Source organism: Chamaea fasciata, unplaced genomic scaffold, assembly GCF_029207755.1.
Source record: "Chamaea fasciata isolate MVZ Bird 193981 ecotype frontalis unplaced genomic scaffold, bChaFas1.0.hap1 SCAF_8, whole genome shotgun sequence".
NCBI lineage: Eukaryota > Metazoa > Chordata > Aves > Passeriformes > Sylviidae > Chamaea > Chamaea fasciata.
The window spans coordinates 8302360-8319571 of record NW_027094093.1 but is presented as its reverse complement, the minus strand read 5'-3'; the positions used below and the strand labels follow the sequence as shown (position 1 = coordinate 8319571).

General features: G+C 39.4%; 1 long non-coding RNA gene across 1 annotated transcript in view; it reads left to right on the top strand.

The window, feature by feature from the left end:
• LOC136293145 (uncharacterized) overlaps positions 1–17212 on the top strand; it is a 29839-nt gene continuing 12627 nt past the window's right edge. The window contains exon 1 of the long non-coding RNA XR_010722095.1: positions 1–88. This is a non-coding gene — a long non-coding RNA (uncharacterized lncRNA). The remainder of the gene's footprint in view (positions 89–17212) is intronic.

The following is a 17212-nucleotide window of genomic DNA, read 5'->3' as shown; positions in this document are numbered from 1 at the left end:
TTCTGTTAAAAGCTGATATTGTGAAAGGGAGAACTACTGTAGGAGAAAACATATTTGCTATTCTCTTTCTCTCGAGGAGACAGAAAAGGTAGGAAAATGCTTTTTCATCCTTTGTGAGCAGCAGCTAATCAGCGGGTTGGAACAATAGGGAGCACTAATAGCTTGTCTGTGCTTTGCCAAATGCAATGCTATTTTTGGTATGAGTCTAAGAGCGTGATTCAGCAGTTTCTTAGCCAGCAAGTAGTTCAGACCTATCTCAAGAGTATTTTAAGACTTACGGTATCACATGTTTCTTAGTAATAGTTTTCCTTTCTTCCTTTATCTGTGATTACATAGTAATTCCATTAATGAATCACTCATTAGTAAGTATGGGAAAACATTGGGTCAGACAATGTAGTGAGAGAACTCAGTCAAATGGATACAGTGATCGTCAAAGGTGTTCCTGCTCAGTAGAATTGTCTGTGGTGCTTTTTAACAAACTTTAATCCTTGTGAGACAGTTAATTTGAATTAAAGGTGGCTGAAATCCGTGAAATATAACTATGGCAGGATCAACTCTGAACCATGTTAATTTAACTAACTTTGCATGCAGGTAGGAGGGTTAGCAATCTTCTCAAGGCTACTAATACCAACTTGTATGTATTTTTAGGATTGGGGTTCTGGTTGCAGTTACTCATTTGGCATTGTCAAGAAAAAGATACAATGGTCAGAGGTCAGCTGTAAGGCTGGAAATTTGAACTGCCAGTGTAAGTGTGAGCATGAGTGTAATGAGAAAGGTAGGATTCAACTACCTTATTATACAGGGGGTGTGTGAGATGCTCTTGTTTAATCTGCAGTCAGGGGTGCACCGTTCATATTCACTCTGTATAGGAGAAATACAGCTTCATGAGGAGCCGTCAATGTTCTTTGTGCCTTTGCCATAAATGTCCTGATTAGAACTAAAAAGGAAACAAAACTCATGATAGAAACTCGAGCAGTTTAAGTCCCTTTTCTTTATTCACACTGAACACTGCACAGATCCCCTCTCCCCACGGTCCTGCCATCTCAGTGGGTAACTGGCTCATAGCATGTGAAGGACCTTCCCTGGGAAGGATCCTGATTTGGTGTTGTGCTGTGGGAAACCACTTTGGCCTCCTTGCTACAGTAGCCTGCTTGTTCCGTAACTCAGCTTTCACGATTCCTTCACAATTTTCAGGCAGAAAATAGGGTGAAGCACATCTGATGCCTCTTGGCATATTCACCCCATTCCTTGTGGAGAGGAAAAGAGCCTGTGTGGGCAACTGCCGGTATCTGTGCAATCAAACATGTTCCTCTGGAAAACAATTTCGTGGTATTTCCTTTGCAGGGAGGGGCTGGGAATGAGAAGTGGAAAGAATCCGACCTGATAGTGCAGTGCTCACTGAAAAATAATCAGCACAGTTCTCAGTGGAGGGAGTGATTCCTGTTGTTCATGTGGGAGTCAGGCACCAAGATGCCTTTGCAGCTTCGATCCATTATCTAGAACTAATGTGAAGTGTGCGTTAGTCAGTGGAATTAGATATTGATTCAGTGACTGAGCTGGGGGAAAAGAGACTTTTGGGTAGGTGAAAAACGTCCCAAACACATGGGTCTCGCTCAGCCTCAAGCACTTGGATGTTGGCAAAAACAAGAAAAAAACACACACTCCAGAATATATTTTGGAAAAGACAAATTACTGAGCCTTATACAAAGTTATATCTAAACAGGAGTAACTCTGCAAAGTAGAACATTAAAATGTTATTAAATGTCAGGCCCCAAACAACTTACTTGCTTGTTTTTCTTTACTACAGTGAAGAGGAAAATCTGTGTATTTTGTTTGAAGCTGTTCTGTGATTTAAACCAAATTCACATGAAAACTTCCTTACTGCCATAGCTCCAGCCCACTCATTTGTATTTTAGAGGGGTAAAAAGTTTGTGAAAATGAAAAGAAAAAGAATGACTATTATGTCACATCAAGGCACCAGAATAGCAACAAACTAAGAAATTAACAAAATAAAGCTCTTCCAAGAATACACAGGTTGTCCTTTGGTAAAGGTAACAAGAAAATGGCTCTTGAAGGTTTGGGGGCTCCCATGTTCCCTCAGCTGTTCGTGAGCAAGATTAAAAACTTCAGCAGTGAAATACAAATGTGAGACGTGTCATGTGGCTTTCCTCTTGTGTATTTCTGACAAATCAGGGCCCTTTAGGTTAAGAGATGAATAAATCCACCTTATCAGGAAATATGTGGTGTGTGTGGGAAGTCTTTTTGAGAAGGTATGTTAAAAGAATTCTGCAGTAGCTGGGTACCAGAGTGAAAGCAAACCTCTGACTACAGGCTTAGCACAGTATGAATTAGTTACTTACAATGAAAGCTTTTTTTCCCCCTCTGGATTCCCACAGAGTTAACAGTTCTGTAAGCAAGTAAAAGCCAAATGAAAATATGAAAGCTGTACAGACCTCTGGCCTTGTCAGCCACTATGTAAGGCAAAGTTCAGCTCGCTGCTCTCCACCGCTGACGTTCTTGGCAGGCAGGACAAAGCTCTCCTCCTACCACTGCTGGAGCCTTGCCACAGCTGTGCTGAACATCTCCCTGCTTTAGGCTCTGAGGAGCGGATGGAGGACATTTGACATTGTACCTGGATCTTTTTTTAATGGGGAAAAAAACTACAACTGTGCTCCCAAAACTGTTGTGTTTGCTCCTTAAATAATTCTTTAAGCATTGAAATTTGGTTGGAAGTTTCAAACACTTGAAACAGGTCCTTCTATTAGACAGAAACACTGGTAAAGGTAATTATCTTACAGTCTCTTGCAGTTGTTTCAGATTCTTTTAGCAAAGGTGCTCATGAAATTCCTAGGTGGTGACAGCCTTTTCATCTCCTTGTAAGAAAGTCCCTTACAAACACACACTCTGCTTCTGGATGGAGGTGTGCCTTGATTTTACCTGCTTTAGCTTTATTCTTCTGGATGAAGTATCCTGTTACTCAAACTGTACATGCCAGTGGTTCTGGATGCCTGGGAAGTCAAACACCCTTTGATGTAAGCACTGAAATCACTTCACTTGGTTGTGATGTAAACACATTAAACAGTGTTTAATGAAAATGGGGAAAAATCTGTACAGGATCTTCCAGCATTTCAAAGATTAAAAAATATTGCCTTTTACCACTCAACTTCATTTTAGGATTCTAACAATGTTTATTATTAGAATGAGAAGGATATAAACTTAAAGGCTGGACACCACAAATGTGGTAAGTCTATTGGTTTGAGGCCTAAACCTTTACTTTTTCAAGTAAACTTTCATTTTAAACTATTACATCAAACACTTTACACAGATTCCCTGCATGGACTATTACCTTTAGTAATGAGAAGGAACTAAAATCCTTGCTTGTCTTACTGGTAAAGTATTATCAGAATGACAATTACAGCTGATCACAGAGTAACAGTGCACTTTTCTGCCTGCAGACTGCATGTTCTCCTCACAGGGTCAGGAAATGCATGTTTTCTACTGTCAGACAGGTTTATTACTACTAATACATATCTTGAGTTGCATTAAATATCACAAACCTGAATTCTGATTATAGAGTCACAGAACTGCTCTTGCAGAGCACAATAATGGATCACCTTAACTAGGAAGCAATTTTGAGGTAAAATAGCTATAATCTACTTGCCAGGATTTTCAAATTTTTTGCAGAAGTTCAAGTTTCTTTTCTAAGTTAGGCTTCACACACAAGGAATGATAGGAAACAATCACTGCAATGATTTAAGCTTTGTGGCACTCCAACTCAAATAATGAGTTCTCCCTTTGCCTGTAACAGTGCTCATTATTGGCTCTGTTTCCTGAGTTAAACAAAAGCCAGGAAGACTGCACAGTTTTAGTTGAGAGACTGCAAATGAAAAAAATCCAAGTTTTCCAAACAGTTTGGGTCCTGTTGACTGGCTGAGGTGTAGGAGTGGACACAAGAAATATTTTCTGCAATAATCAATGCTGTAAAAGAAACTCTCATGTTTTGAGAACAGATTATTGTTGTTCATCATGCTTTGCAGGAAAACAACAGAAAATTGTTGGACTTCTACCTAAAAACTACCGACAAGGTAGAAATTTCAGCTGTTCTGCCCTCAAAGAGAGTGAATACAGAGGCTCTCTATGAACTGGGAGTCAGCTACCTTTAAAGGTTACTTTGAAATTCAGACCTGCTGAACATCTTTAGCATGATATCCAAGCTTGAGCTTTCTACTCTCCTGATCTTCCACATAAGTGGTAGCACTTTAAAGGGATTTGTTAAGAAATGTCTCAGAGCCCCTGCCTCCACCATTCCCACCTTCCCCTCCATCCTCCCTGGCACACTGCGTTTCTAAACACAGTGTGACACAGGCTCAGTTCTTAGGCCACAGTCCTGTCCTAGTCTATCTAAAACTGGAAAATTTTAAGTTAATTTTGAAGGAAAATCAGTAGTCTCGACTTTATTTTGTTAGGCTTTGAATACTAATTTACTGACAAAATAGTGGAAATGCTTCCTTAAAGAGAGATGCAGGGTACAGTTAAACATTTCTATGCACATTGAAAAGATGTGGTTATGGGGTCAGCAATGTAAAACACCTTCTGCAGTGTACCAGATCTTAATTTTCACAATGCACTTCACCTCAGCCATGAAATAAATGTCTTCCATGCCACTGATAAGGAAGATTGTGTTGGAGAGCTGATTCATCTGCTTTTTCCAAGGCTGTGAATAGCAAGGATGCATTAGCCACTGGACAGACTGCTCCAGTGCCTATCCAGCATCAGGAGGGCTTACTGTGCCTTCTCATATGAGGATCTGTCAACTCCAAAACAGTGAACCAGACAATTCATGTGGTGCCCTTTACCTCAGGGTCACTTGTTAGAACATTGCTGTTCTTCCTGTCCTTAGAAAGAAAAGCTCATGTTTTTCAACACAGATATTGCAAACGTAATTATGCTGATACTTGTAATTGGAGAGTTTCATTTCCTTGAATTCCTTCTCTTCCCCCTGTCCTTGGAAAAACAGAAATGCAATTAGGAACTTAAATCGCTTTCCATCGGCTATCTATGGCAAGTTGGCACATTCCTCACATGGTCTCTATTTTTGCCCTTGAAAAGAGCTAATGCACTCTTTCACCTTGCATGTGGTCTAGAATGAACCTCCACCTCTTGTTTGCACTCTTTCAGAGAAGTCACTTTTTTTCCTAAGAGAGGCTTAAAAATTAAAACCAACCCAGACCAACTTAAAAGGGAAGGTCAGTATTTAATTTATTATAAATATATGCATAATATTAGTGTTTCAAGTAACTTCAGATTCTAGGATAAAAAGGGATTCTCTAATGAAATTTTGATTAAAAGTTGGTTTTGTAGAAATGGTATTTTGAGCCAGAAGTCATTTTGATACGATGCAGACACTTGCCAGAAAAACTGGGGTTCCAGGCAGCAGCTGAGGAATGGCTGTGTATTGACAAGAGGCTCTGAGCAAGAAGGTGTTGCAAAGATGTTCGTACACTTTGAGAGGTGAGTGGTGTACAATGAACTAGAACAGGACAAAGTCCAGTGAGGTATGGAAAATCCTGTTCTGTCTGCCAACAGAGCTGTAAGAATAAATTTGCTTATTGCTTATTACCTGTCATCTGCTAAAGTTAGGCATTTTCTCTGCCTTTTGGTGAATGAAAGTTATTTTTCACTCGATTTATTTTACTACAGAATCAGAAATGCAATTTTTTATAACTCCTGAAAATACCTGTGTCTCTGCCACCAAGGAATGTGGATTTCTCAGATGAGTTGGGTGGCTCTCTCTGGTGAGGACCTACGTGTTCAAAGGAAAATGGGTTATGCTAGATCAGCTTTTGCACTTTACTGCCAATATCACAATATGTGCACCGTGCATAATGGTGCAAGCTCGTCTAAGCATATAGGTACCATCAAATTCTACAAGTGCAAAAAAAATTTTGATATTTTAGAAGGGAAGTTTCTTTAAAAAGGAAACCTTTGCTGTAAGTAGTCTATTTTAATAGATCAAAACCTGAGTTTAGTGCATTTTGATTCTAGCAAGAAGCGTGCTCTGTGATTTGCCCCTGGGAGCAAGCAAATTCATTGTGCTCATGACATGTAAAAATATACAAGAAATAATACTTCTGAGGTTTCACATCCTTTCACAGTGTAATCAGAAGACCCAGGAGTAGATGTCTGAGCAATGATAGGAGTGCAGCGGAGTCATATGTTTCCCATGGAAATCATTTGTGACTTCCCTCTTTTTACTGCCACACATCTTCAAAGCACAAAACCAGCTTGAATTTTAAGTAGAACAATTATTTGCTTTACATCAAAGTTTTATGTAGCTCTTAATCCAAGCTGGATTTCAAAGGAGTAAAGTTAAGGGAGGTCTCTGTAACACATGGGTGGTGATGTGTTTTCCGCTCCTGGTACACTTTCTATCGATAGATCTCGACGTATTTTACAAACTTTAATATAATTCAGCTGCTTGCCAGAAAGAAAATATAGTTTGCTGTTGCAGAAGAAGAATTACTGCCAATTCCTACTTCTTTTGCAGAGAGTTGTAGAAGCAGTCATCTATACGCTTGAACTGCTGTGTAATTGCAGTGTGATTATGGTCTGATGCATCTCCAAGTGTTTCAGTTGAAGTATCTGGGGGATCTAATCCTGTATTTTATAATTTTACCTCTCAGGGCTCTTTTTGCTGCTTGTGTTGTTCCTGTGGGTCAGAGTTTTGAAAAAAAACAGGCTTGTTGTCCTTTATTTAATGGACTAAACTGCTGTCTGAACAGGTTATTTGCCATGCCCTTTATGATACAACTATAATACTTGAAAAATTAATGAAAATTAATTAATGGAAAATCCAGAAATGGGATTACTAATATTAAAAAAAAAAAGTCCGTATTTTTACTGGAAGACTCTATCAACAGAGACAATTGTTGGACATAGATAACCCAAATTTTTGGATCCACACGTTAGACAATTTGCTTCTTCCTCAATAGAGTAGTTCAATGTTAAGCAGTAAAAAAATGGGGACTGTAATTTTATTTTATTTGTGCTGATTGGATCATGTTGCAGCTCGAAGCCTTGTCTGGGGTCACTCGGTGTAACTGTGTACAGTTTGTCACCATGGTGACAGTGGCCCTCCTGTACTGCGGGACTCTTGGTTCTGTCCATGAAATTGCTGTTTCTGCACATTATTTGCAGGAGGCTGGTTGTGAGCATTTTGCGTTTTAAATTCATGCTCAGTCCAAAACTCGTATAAACTCACTGTTTCTGTTTTCTGCAAAGGTTAAAATGGCTTCACTTCTGTAATTAATTTACACTAATCTACCTGTTGGAGCCATTATGTCTGTAGTTCTCTCAAGAAGGTGTATGCCTCCCTAGGACAAGAGGTGAGTGCAGTTGCTTTTACATTTGCCTCACAGCCCTTTATAAAGGGCTCTTTAGACTTGATGGTTTCTAAATGGAAGTAGGTCTTGATTATGTCCAAGAAGAAAACTAAGGTGAAATTTGTTTGCTTTTATACTCTAGTTCCTTGTGGTCAGGAGCTGAGGCAGCAGAAGTATTTTGCTTTCCGGGCCTCCGTTGCAGCAGTAACAGCCAGATCAGGGATGTCAGCTCCTGCAGATAAATAACTGTGTCTTCCTGCTTGTGTGACTGAGATGGGCAAAGGCTCCTCTCAGAACAGGGAATCTTCTCTCCTCAGGCCCAAGCCTCAATCTCAGGTAAAATCCCAATCAGGACCAACAAATAGAGAGTTCTTTTTAGCATCTATCTCTTTGTAACTCAGTGCTGTTAACATTTCTATTTTATAGTTTTAATTTAAACCTCCGTGTTTTCTTTTTCTACTTACGGACTCTTGGTTCTTTAGCAAGATAAATTTCTTTCCAGGCCAAGAGAGGTGTTTAGGGAAGAGAAATAAAAGTGGAGTCTCTAAGGAGTCCAGTTTAAACAGTGTGCTTTCTTCTTCTGTCTTCAATCACCTTAGACATCTCTGCCTGCCTTCAGACTGACTTGTTTGTTCAGACTGAAAGGCTTGCTGGAGTCAAATCCAAGGGGAATAACATATATTCCAGTAACCTCATTGTACAGTCCAGTTCTCTCACATGTCACTCCTCAGCAGCTCTGAGAGCTAATTTCCATAGTAAAGGACAAAAACTTGAAAATTTAACTTGTTTCCAGCAACTAGAGCCTAGTGGAAGTCATCATTCCCTTATTCTCCTTTAGTGGTGGATGGGGTGAATTTGCATGTTCTGCATTTTTTTTTTCCTTTTTCTTTTTTAAAATTTTCTCCTTGACAATGGATTTTGGGTCAGGATGCCTACGTGGTGTTGCTGAGGGCAGGAGAACTGCTTCCACACCCAGCCCTATGAAATACATGTTGTCCCATGAAGGAAGCCAGCTCTGGGGAGCTGGAGGAAGGAAATACTTTTCCTGTTTTGTATTGGCCCCAGACACTCTAAAGCTACTTTTGTGATTAATTTAGCCAAGTGTAGTTTGAAAGATGTATATGTTGTTAATCTCTGAATGTCTTTCCTCTTTGGAATTCAAACGTGGTATAAAATCCTTGGTACAGGTACATTTTTTAGATAAAAATGTTTATTTTTTCCTTAATCATACAGTTACCACAGATTGCAAATTGAAGATAAAAACACCCAGTAAAAGGTCCACTTCATGCTTTCTCTCAATTATTTTACTTTTTTTTCAAAAAGTAGACTTTATCCTGGACAAAAGTTGCTTTTATAGACAGCTTCTGCAGGAGGAGGCCACACAGGACCAGGTGTGCTTTGTCAGAGTTAAATCATTAAGGATTGTCTATATTTCTTGTTATGGTCCTTTCTGTGGCTCCAGAGGCCTTTGTGGGAATATATTCCACTGAAATAACAGAACCATCCTTTACTTTACTTTATCTACTGTGTGATTCATACTTTAGCAAAATAATTAAATAAGTGGAGCAAGAAAACTTAATGGAAAACCTGGAAAAAAATCCATGTTAGAATGAGACAGGGGAGCCATGAAATGAAAACTGTGCATTACTCAATAGTTGTTTTGTTTTTTGTGGTTAGTCAAACTGTCCTTTCCCTGCACAAGTGAGGATTGCTAAGCATGAAACATCCCCTTTTGTAAGCCATCCAAGCCACAGCTTTTGTGCTGTGTCAGCTTTCTCACCACTTAAGGTACTGTGAGCAGCAGAGAGCTGCTGTGACTTGTGACTGGTTCAATGACCACGAGTAATGGTTAAGGAATAAAAATGACCCTCAAATCATATGATTTTGATCTGGAGAATATGCTCTTAGAATTAAGGGAATGTTTGGCATGTTTTTCAGCTTTCATTTACCAAAAGACAAGATATTTCACATGGCAAAATATGAATTTAAAAACCACGTGTGAGAAATTGAAAACTAGAAAAGAGTAAGCTAAACTGCTTTGGTATACTGTCCACAGCAACATTATTGTCTCATGCAAGATCAGCATTCTCAGTAGTGTAGGGTAGTTATGGATCATGATTTTAGCTTTCGTCTTTGGGATATATGTCCTCAAAAGTGTCTAATTTCATATGATAATTTGAATCTAGCACTATTTGCCTACTATGTAAGTTTGTGATTATAAATTGGGATTGTTTTAGTTTCTCCAGAAGTGCAAGCAAATCTTGTGTATTTAAACATCACCAGTGTGCTTGCTGCTCATTCAAGCACTGGTACCTCCAGCTGGAAATGCAGTAAGAGGCCTTTGTCACCCAGTACAAGATTTCTCTAATCCTTTACATAAATACAGAACAGCCTTTTTTCTCATGTTTTTTGAAAGGCTGCAGGTTTAAAAGCTTTTCAAGTATATGATACAAGGAACAAGTTTCCCAGCAGGATCCAGCAGAGAATCCTCAAATTGTGTAGTAATGCTGATAGTTACCCAAATAATCCCTAGAAACAAGTCTTTAGTAAGTCCCTGACACAGGCTATGGCTTTTCAAGGAATTGGGGTTTTTTACCCAATTGTTCATAATTTATGATTCATAAATTCCTTGGCTGCTGAAATATTGCAGAGACGTCTTGTGCCAGCTTCCCTAGGAATGTAGAATGTTGATATCAGACTGCACATGATTTCAGTGCCATGGAGCAAGAGTCCTCATCCTTTGGGTGGCAACCTCACCTTCAGGTTTGTGGATGTGTGATATAATTTCTCTCTTAGAATTAAATGGTTTGAGCTTCCTTTACAAGGCCTTCACAAGCCTTAGCTCCTTGTTGGGAGCTCCTGCAGTAGATAACAGCTCCTGCTGTGTCAGGTAATGTGTTAGTTGGAGTGCACAGGGACATGAGGTAACCTGTAGCTGTCATGACTCTGAGAAAAGCTTCATTCCATATGCTGGGAGATAGAGAAGTGTATTTATCATGGAAAATGTTTAAAGGCATCTAAAGATATGCATTGGTGTTCCAAAGCTGTAAATTCTTCTAAGCCATGCAACCTTAGCAAATACGAAGTACAAATATAACGACCTGCCTGATTACCCTGAATGGTTATGTGCTACAGGCATGAACCAAGGAAGATCCAGTCACTGTTTGTCCAGCTGAGACTTCTGCTCAGCCGAAGGGTCCTCTCTGCCCAACTTCTCCCTCTGATTGATGTCATGGGCTTCAGCAGCGTTTGTTTGCAGGCTTGAAAGTGGCTGTAGGCACAGGCAGCTGAACTGCTGTCCAGACAGCATTTCTTTTGGTAGCTCCAGGAGCTCAGGTCTTTGGGGAGATAAAGAATGTCATCCAATTTTACACCAGTAACATGTCCTTAATCTTTTGGAACCCCTTCACCTTTTGTGGTGTTGGAAAACCAGAAGCTTGTTGGGAACATGTGGTGCCTACGTCCTTGGCATGAAACTTCAGTTCCCTCTCCTACCCTCATTTCCACTCTCTGAAAGGATCCAGAAGTCTCTGATTTTTGCATATGTGTATGTAAGTAATTCCTAATGCATCTGAATTGTCCCAATAAATTGAATTAGACTAACTTTGTGTGCTTGAACTCATGTGGAAGGACTGGGTCTTCTAGTTTGTAAGTTTAGTTCTATTAAAGTTCTGAACAGAGAGAGGCTGGAAAAAATCCAGATCTTACTTGGATTAGTAAAAATCAATGCACTAGAACTGCATCTGGTATTGTAGGAACAGCTTCTCTGGCGAAGTGAAAAGTTACTCTGACTGGATTTGGTTAATTAACAGTGTCCTTTGGTCTGCTGTTCTACCTTCCCTGCACATACAGCTTTATGTAGGTACAGTCAGGTCTTGATTTTGGGGGAAGTATTTATTTAGTGCACTAAACTACCATAATTGTAAGCTAACTTTGATTAGAATTGCTTCTTTTTATCCTTTTAAGCAGTACTGTCTGCCCTGGTGTTCTAGAAAAATTAAACTAAGGAAATAAATCTTCTTTGTACGTCATCTGGTTCTGATTACCTACTTTATTTTCTGAATAGCAGTGGAACTTATTCGGCAAATCAGTGTACAGTCCACAAATGTGGTATTAATTAATGAGGTACATGCTTTAGACTTGGCTGCCAGCAGCTCAGGATCAACATGAGCATGTTGATCCATTGCAGAGAGTTCCTGGTTTCTCTAGCTACCTCCCAGCTGGGAGTTGATACTGCTTAAACTACAGACAGGGCAAAATATTGAAGGAAATCCATTCTTTTCTATGGAACACCACCCTGTATTGTATTTATGAGGTTCTCAAAGGATCATTTTACGTTAATTATGATTTCTGTAAATCAAAAACTTTCTGTAAATCAAAAATTCATACGTAATTGGCTCAAGTATTATAGGAATATAGTTTAATTACAGGCATGAAATTTAATGTAAATAAATAGACAGTTTTCTAGTAACTTCTTTAGGCTAAGATGATTATAAAAGTACATAAATTAAAAACCAAATAGTCCCAAAAGTTGCATTTCGTCTTTCCAAGTAACCAGTTGCTTTCAGAGGGCAACAACATGCACCACTGAAAGAGTTTAATGGAACACATGTTTAGAAAAATCTGTCCAGGCAGTGATATTTGTCATCACAAGAATGATACTTGAGCAAGTAGGAAATTCTTGTCTTGTTTTATGGAATATACCATTGGCATGTCAAATTCCTTTCAAGAGGTACTACACATGTCTAAAATGTGTTCTACCTTTCCATCTTTTCATTTCCTCTGGTTGAGGACAGCCCTGGGACTGTGGCACCTTAGTGATGGGTGCTGTGTTTCCTTCCCAGCCATTGTGGGGGTTCCAGCCAGTCCTGCAGAGCTTCCCTAAGGTGCCAGGTGGGACTTGCCATGTGTCTCTGAAGAGAATATGCCGTAAATCCCAATATCTGCTCACACACCTGTGGGAGGTGTCAGTGCATTTGCAGGAGGTGGAGTGACAGGACAAGCACAGACCCACTTGCCAGGCTGCAGCTGCAGTGTTTTCCCTCTCTTAAAGAGCAGAAGTGTAACAGAACTGTGTCCTCTGGATACTGGAGGCTGAAGGTAGATTTCATGTCAAGAAAACCTTTCAGACTATTTAACTTGTACTTATTTTATTGCTTACTGTTACACACAAGCGTGATGTGCCTTCCACTCCTTGCTTCCAGATACAGTTGTAGCAAAAGAGTACATAAAAAAATTAAATTAGTTAATTTCTAATAGTCTATAAACATTTGAAGGATGCTGTGAACTTTCCAAACTATTTTTTGAGGTTACTCATTACTTCAATCAATTAATGTTTGTTTAAATGCAAACACAGCTGTTTTGTAGGGTTGTTTGGTTTTTACCCCATGCACGAGGGACTTACAAACTGAGCAAATGAAACACTTTGGGTTAACAAACCCTATTTCTCCAAAGCCCATAATCTCAAATGACAAATATTATTGCTCTTGGAATTGGGGGCAGGAGGGTGGATGGGAAATCAGCCTGGGTTTTGGTTGGTTTTTTTCTGACGTTGTTGCCTTTTGGTTTGTAACCCCCAAAGCCATAAAATTCATAAAGCTGAGCCTCCATTAATGGCTTTTAAGATGGATTTTGTCCTCATCAGTTTGCTAAGAAAGGAGACAAATGTATTTGCAGTGTCCCCCCCTGTGCCATAGCTGGGATATATCTTTGGCCTTCCTGGCCCCAACAAACCTGGTGCAGACTCTCATCTCTGCCTGTGCCAGTGCCCACACACAGCCGCCGCATTGCCCCAGGTGATGTTTGTGCTCCATTTAAACAACAGACGCCCCCTGTATTACAAGACAGGCTTTACCTAGACAAAAGAAGCAATGATAACCTTTTTCCCTGTAAAAAACTTGGACCAGCCTAATATTTGCTGGTACCTTTCAACCCCTCTGATCTGCAACAAGCACATTGTAGCCCTCTTTCACTATTGTTTTAGGGGAAATAGCCCCAGAAATACCCCCTTCTTTTGAATCTCTCTCAGTAGCACCTTCCTAGAGGGCAAGTCAGCATTTCTGAATTGTTCATTTGTCCAGATTTCTAATACTCTAGTTTTTGTTCCCTTAAACAGGTATTTCTTTCATTTACACTGATTTTCCTTTATGAACATAAAAACCTAACCTTTTTGTGGGCAAGCCGTTAATACAGGATTAGCAAACACAACAATGGCTTAGTTCACATTTCATTCTTTGCAGTGTGATCTCATTAATGAATAGTCAAGTTGAATTTGGAAAATGAATACAGGATAAAAAAAAAGCCACTTTGTACCACTCAGATTCTGCTTAGGAAATAATTAGTGTTGACTGGATCTAATAAAAGCTAGGCTTTTCAATTTATCATTTTGAATTCAATGTTTGCTGTGGAATTTCTTATTCTTCTAATTTCTTGAGAAATAGCAATGCCTAAAGATCCCAAGATCATTTCCTTGGAACCCTGCTGATTTCATTCTTACTAAATTCTATAGATCTGAGCCTGTGGCTATTATGAAACTTAAAGGAAAATGACAATTAAAGTGATTATTTCAGCGAAATGTTAGGAAAATTAACCTAATCCCTATTGTTAAATGGATAGATTTTTTTTTCCCATGGGGGAAAAATGTTATGACAAATAATTAATTAAAAGTTTTAGTTTTCTGAGTTCTGTTAAGCTGTTAGTATTTTAAACTTTATTTCGATGGGAGCCATATTTGCACTAGTCTAGATGTGATTTCCTTGTAAGTCTTGAATCTCTTTTAAAAAGATGGCAGAAACAACCACATCTTTTAGATTCCTTAATGAAAGCAGCCTACTTGTCCTGCTCAGGTCTTGCTTTCTGCGGCTTGTTCCACACTTCAGGCTGGATACCAAATAGCTGTGACCCCTTCAGTCTCTTGCATTCTGTTTAATCAGCAAGTATTTGGGATTGGGAGAAGCGTGCAGAATTGGAAACAGCAAAATTCACTATTCCTGCCAGGGCTTTGCTTGGGCAAACTGCACCTCACCTATGAGATCCACACACATGATGTCCAGAGCCTGATTATTATGTGTGGAAATTAAAACAGAAGCAAAAGAGTTTCAAGATGCCATCCATATTTTCCTTCTCTTTAAAGCTTCGAATTTACTTTTTTTTTAAAAAGAAAAAATTGTACTGAATTCCTGTGAATTTGGAGCAAACTAGTAAGATGGTAATTATTACGACAACAGAGATCAAAACAGATGAAAGTAAGAGCAGCAGATACTAAAGAAAACTCTTACAGAAGAAATTTATAAAACTTCAGTAAATCTACAGGAAATGAATATCAGTTCTATAAACATCCAGCTGATAATCACAGGAATAAAAATCAAAACCGAAAAGGGTCTTCTACAAAAATAAAAAATCAAAGCTTTGAGTAAAACCCAGAGTCAAACCTAACTGTAGCCCAGAGTCAAACTTAATCTGTTGTTCTCTGTGGTGTGATCTGCTGTGTTGCACATGGAGAGTTTTTGGGTCATCTCTGGTTGAACACCTTTTCACTAATTACTGTAATAAAACACTTAAGAAATGTTAGTAATCTTTCAAGTCCATTTGATGTGCCTGCAGGAAGCCTTATTTCTGTTCTTTCCCAATTATTCTTATTTAGAGCAATGACCTAGATTGAGTTTGTTAGATTTCATTTTTTGGAATATATTTGAAGTCAATAGGTGAGCAGGGTGTTAATGTGAGATTCTTGTCCCTGTGCATTTGTGCATGATCATCCAGACCTCTTCCATCCCTGGTACTGCAGGTGTCCCAGTGTGTGAGAACAGGGAACAGGCACAGCAGCTGCCTCTCCCACTTGGCATGATTGCCTAGGAGGGAGTTGTACAAAAGGAGAGAATTGATTTCTACGTTGGTTCCGTGAGAAAAATGAAACTTCCTGCAATTTCTCTGTGTGTGTCTCCCTCACCCCCGCTCCCCTTCCAAATAACTTTTGAACCCTTTGGTCAGTTTTGGCCCTGTTGGATGGGGAGGTAACACTGCAGGGAGTTAATTGAGATGAGCAGTTGGTAAGAGGAGAGAGTCTCCGTGAACATCCCAGTGAAGAGGAGTCTGTGGCTCAGCACCAGAAGATTCATACGGAAAAGGGACGTGAGTGCTCCAGGTAGATGAAAAGTAGTCATCAGAGATCAAACCAAACCCAAAAATTTATGGGAAAAACTAGCAACATTGTGCTGTGCGTAGAACCTTTTGGGTTTCCTTCTCCTAAAGCTGTGAGGAATTTTTTTTTCAGCCTGTTCCCCTTTGGTGTTCCTTTGCTTGCTGATGCTACTCTTGCAACCTGAGCGGCACCTGTGAGTGTCTGCAGATTCCTTCTCTCTTAACAAAGAGCTCAGCATGCTTAGAAATAATTTCTCTGGATGCAGGATTTCCATATTATACATCACACAGTTGTGTATTTAGTCTGAAAAACTATTTAAGAACTTCTGAAGTTTTTGGAATGTAAATAGGAAGCTCTCCTTTTTTGACGTGTTTGTGTTTGTACTGGTATCCGTCTCTAAGTTGAGGTCTCAGCCATGGTTGTGTTATGTTTATCTATCCATAGAGAGATCTTTGCAGCATTTCTACAGGATCTACTGAATTGTTTTACCTGAACTGTGTCAGTGGCTTGATTTACCTCTGAGTTGAGAGGGGCAGCTGGAAACCTCCGCTATTTGTATATCTCAGCCCATCTTTAATTATTTTGTAAGTGGATCTACTTACGTTGCATTATTCCAAGTTGAAATGTTTTTGGAACATTCTTTGCTGGTTAATTGCAAGGCTGTTATTTATGGCCTCCAGGTGATTTGCACTGATGGGCATTCAGGGTGGTTTTCTGGCTTCGTTTAACCTGTTGATTTAGAAGTGGGTTTTTATTCTGCAATTGATGTGAGTTTTGCTTTCCACTTAATCCTTGAGATCAACCAGTAGATTTCATAGAAAAGGAAAGATAAACTGTCTCTGTATCCTGAGCCCGCTCACAGAATGTGCAGTCCAGAAATAACATACTGTACAGACTGATGGAGCAAGCACTATGAGAATTTTCCTATCCTACAGATGTGATAGTTCTCAGAAATCCAGCTTTCCTTTGCTCTATGCCAAGTGAGAAAGGGCTCTTTTCAGGATGGGCTATTTCAGGGTTTAAATAGTCTCTTTGTACTAAGAGCTGATGCACTGTTTTTTTTACTGCTTATATTTTTGGTACTTTTCCTTCTTTGAAGTGATAGGGGAAGTGGAGCAATCTGCAGCTCACAAGAAAAATCAGGAGGGTAAAGCCATGGGACTTGCTCTTCATTGTCTTTGCTTCTGTCATCCCAACAGCCCCTGTGCTCTGCTCGCTTGCAGGGCGACAGCCCAAGGTGTCAAACCCACTCTGATCCTTCTTCTGAGGCAAGAGTTAGTTGTCTTTCTGCTGAGAACTTATCTTAACATAATTTTAACGAATAAGATGAACTTCTTGCTACATTAAGCTTCATTTTCAAAGTGGAAAAGGAAGAGAACTGTGAAAGATATCCCTGCTTTCCCTGTATTTCTTCCATGGAAAAGCTAGGACAGCAAGTAAGAGATGAGTAGGGCCAAGGAAGCTCTAAAGACAGAGGAAACTTAGCCTGAACAAAACCTTTTGTTACAGAAGTGTCTGACTTTGATGGAATTATATATTGCTTTTGACTAGCAAACTTTATGAAAGCCATGTTACCTTATTATTTGTAAACTCAGTGACTAAAAATGAAAAAAATATCTCAGATAATATCGGAGAGTTGGTTTGTTTGTTGGCTTGTTCCACTGGTTTGAGGAAGAAATGAAAGCTCCTT